Source organism: Diadema antillarum, unplaced genomic scaffold (genome assembly GCF_040938485.1).
Source record: "Diadema antillarum isolate AM-2024a unplaced genomic scaffold, OU_Dant_1.0 seq00000304_RagTag, whole genome shotgun sequence".
In the NCBI taxonomy this organism is placed as follows: Eukaryota; Metazoa; Echinodermata; class Echinoidea; order Diadematoida; family Diadematidae; genus Diadema; species Diadema antillarum.
In genome coordinates, this window is record NW_027271327.1 from 356,432 (window position 1) to 360,601 (window position 4,170).

Here is a 4,170-nt window from a genome sequence, read left to right on the forward strand (position 1 = left end):
CCTGTTTCTTGACCCTGGCCTAATCTAAGCGTCAGTCATCACCACAGCGCCACAGGAGGGTGGGGGGGGGGGGGCACCGCGAGAGGAGGAGATTGTTTTGGTTTTGGCATGGGCCATGTAGCTCCATGGTGCGTGTGTGTGTGTACGTGTGTGTGTGTGAGTGTAGACATTCAGCGTATGCAGACAGAGCATGCCTGTACTGTAGTGACCGGAACTATTGTGCTCTCCCCTTCTCCCTCCCCCATCTCTCCCCTAGTTTGCAGGCATAAACCCTTGTTGGTCGTAAAGGAGTCTGCGTCAAGACTACTATATGCACCACTTCGGCACTGTCCCATAGGCCCTGTGTTGTAGCTTCTTAGTTTAGTGGTGCGTGTATTAGTCTTGGCGCATGCAGACTCCTATACGACCAACAAGGGTTTGTGCCTGCAAACTATCTCTCCCCCCTCTCCCTCCCTCTCTCCCCCTCGCTCTCCCTCTCTCTCTCTCTCTCTCTCTCTCCCTCTCTCTCTCTTTCTCAATGATCCAGTCAGCAGGCTGATTGTAACCAGGGAGGTTAGGTAGTCTCACCTCCCCGTTGTAACTCACTGCCAAATAGCACATTGTCAGCACCGGCAAACTGGCAATGCTCTCCTTCTTATTCCTGTATTTTCGTTATTTACGGGTCAATTTTTTTCGTTCGAAATGTAAAATGGATGACCATAGAATTTCTCAACAGAATATAAAATTGAAAACTTTAGAAAGGATAGAGAAAATTGAGTTCACTTTGAATGGTCTGCCACAGGCAGATATCCTTATCATGCTCTTACGTAATACGACAGCTGCTTTCTCAACGATCCAGTCAGCAGGCTGATTGTAACCAGGGAGGTAGTCTCACCTCCCCGTTGTAACTCACTGCCAAATAGCACATTGCCAGCACCGGCAAACTGGCAATGCTCTCCTTCTTATTCCTGTATTTTCGTTATTTACGGGTCAATTTTTTTCGTTCGAAATGTAAAATGGATGACCATAGAATTTCTCAATAGAATATAAAATTGAAAACTTTAGAAAGGAGAGAGAAAATTGAGTTCACTTTGAATGGTCTGCCACAGGCAGATATCCTTATCATGCTCTTACGTAATACGACAGCTGCTTTCTCAACGATCCAGTCAGAACCAGGGAGTAGTCTCACCTCCCCGTTGTAACTCACTGCCAAATAGCACCGGCAAACTGGCAATGCTCTCCTTCTTATTCCTGTATTTTCGTTATTTACGGGTCAATTTTTTTCATTCGAAATGTAAAATGGATGACCATAGAATTTCTCAATAGAATATAAAATTGAAAACTTTAAAAAGGATAGAGAAAATTGAGTTCACTTTGAATGGTCTGCTACAGGCAGATATCCTTATCATGCTCTTACGTAATACGACAGCTGCTGGAGTCATCAAACCCTGGCTTGGCCTCCAGGTTTGTCACGCCTGAGCAGAAAGTTTATCTGCAATGGACAAGTACTTTGACTCCCAACTCCCAAACGACAAATATACGCACCCCACTTTGGGTAACACCAGTATGGGGACTCGCCTCAAACGAGAGATTGACGGCATGGAAAAACGAATTACAATGACAATTGACGAAATTGAAGTTAGGATTTGCGTTCCACGTGCTTTTCGGGACGAAATTGAATAATAAATCTTTGAAATCGAATGACAAAAGTGCGAAAATGGATGGGTAAACCTATACTTCACCACAGTGATCGCTATACGATGTCATCAATAACATCGTAATTTGGAAGACTTTTTTTCTCGAGCGCACACAATTAATGTGAAGAAAAATAACAGAATATTGATATAACGTATGTGACACGTGTTTAGGTATTCATTTGGCCACATAAGTGATGAAGTGAAGATACCATGAATCAAAACAAATCAACATATAATTGCATTGCATAGTTCCCTTAAATTGGGTATAAACCTTGTCAGAGGTATATGCTGTGTCGCTGAAACAACAAACTATACTACTGCTACTATACTTTTTACTTGTCTTTGAAATAGCATTATCCAACTAGCCAGTAGAAGGTATTTATTTCACAAGCATATATTATACTGATAATGAGCACTCTGATAAGGCGGTATATCTATATTATCATTTGACAGTAATGAGCTTTCTTCTTGCCCATCAGGTCGCCTGCAGCAGATTGCGAATATATTCCGTCAATTCTCTCATTGTATCTGTCGTTAAACTACATTGTAGTTTGAAGACATTTTACTCTATGAGATATACAGGGTGGCCCAGAAAGAACGGAACACCAAAGATCTTTAATTTTAGCAATTCTGTTGCACATATGTCATTATTTTGCATACTATTGGAAAGGCCATTCTTTTTCCAATAGAATGACACCAAATTCTTTAATTTTGATTAATGCGTTATGATTTTAGGATCATTTTTGTCAACCCTTGCAAATTTCAAAATGTGATCATTTTGCACTCTCAGAGATACCGAAACCAGCGAGAATTCGGCTTGCCATAGAACCAGTAGCGTTCACAATGTGTGGAATGTGGGGCGGAAGGTGTAATTGTTATTATCCGTTATCATTGTGAATAATGTGAATGTCATTGTGAATATCATTGTGAATGCTACTAGTTCTATGGCAAGCCGAATTCTCGCTGGTTTCGGTATCTCTGAGAGTGCAAAATGATCACATTTTGAAAATTGCAAGGGTTGACAAAATGGTCCTTAAATCACAACACATTAACCCAAATTAAAGAACTTGGTGTCATTCTATTGGAAAAAGAATGGCCTTTTCAACAGTGTGCAAACTAACGACATATTTGCAACAATATTGCTGAAATTAAAGATCTTAGGTGTTCCGTTGTTTTTGGGCCACCCTGTATAGTCAGTCTACAAAACATACTTCTACACATAAACACCTACACATATATACACCCGCACACACACACACACACACACACACACGCACACACAATCACATACACTTTCACATTGCTTTGGAAACATGCAAGAACAATGCATTCCATTGGGTGTAATCCGAAAAAAAAGATCTTTCATGGTTCTTCTAAACACAGTATGATTTCACATTATCAGTAGATTGATGATAAGAACACACACGGGAAAACACTAAACGACAGGACATAAACCCTATAACATCAAAATAAAACAAGCAGAGAAATAAACGAATTTCACAAGAGGTTGCTTTTTGATATATTTGAGGTTAAGTTCATTCGTGTATAGAAAGTGAAAAAAACATCATTTTGAAATTCCTACGGCTAAATTGCATCCACGTTGGTGCTCTCAGAGACATCCTAATAAACAATAATTAAAGCACCGTGCGCAGTTTACAAACTCTTAACATTTTAGGTTTAATTCTCAGCATCCTATAGGGCATTTAATTCATTATCAAGATCAAGTTTGTAATTGTCAAACCATTATCTAACTCATGCAGTCTTTGACTCTCTTACTGTCTCTCTGCCCCCCCCCCCCTCTCTCCCTCTCTCTCTTTTTCAATTATGCAGCGGTATATTATGTTGTACACATGTATTATATCCATTTATTTCTCACATAAATTTCTATTCCGGGTTGATTGTCAGCATGACAAACCCCAAAGGGGTGAAAAATGAATGGAGTCATTCATGCAAAGAGTTAAAGTAGTGTGGGTTTATTTTTCTCTGTTTCGCTCCATATGTACTGCTTCGGCAACCGTGGTAGGTCACTGCCGTTTCTTTATGTGGTGAAATTGCTGGATATTTCGCTAATAACAGTTCGCATTTTGTCGCTCTAAACGTGACTAGCGCTTTATGCGCCCTCCCCGGATTCTACGTCTGGTTTTGTAAGAGCGCGGAAATTTCCTGAATACTGGAAGACACCAAGGATATAGCAGAATGGACTACAGGAGGGACCCGAGATCCGTAAGGGATAACATTTCAAGTTTGTTTCTCCTCATATGTATAAGTTTGTAAATTGTATCATTATTTTTTGTGCAAACAATGCGCAGAAGCTCACGGTAGTTAACCTGCTTTTCAAATGTGTTATAGAGCTGTTCACCTATAATGTCACTATACCTTCGATGCCTTGTCCAAGTAAGATCAATGAGTGTTCAACATGGATGGTAATGACATGGGCCTAATTTGTTGTGCCTAGAATAGTGAACGCTGATGTTCGGAATCAGTATGAAGACTG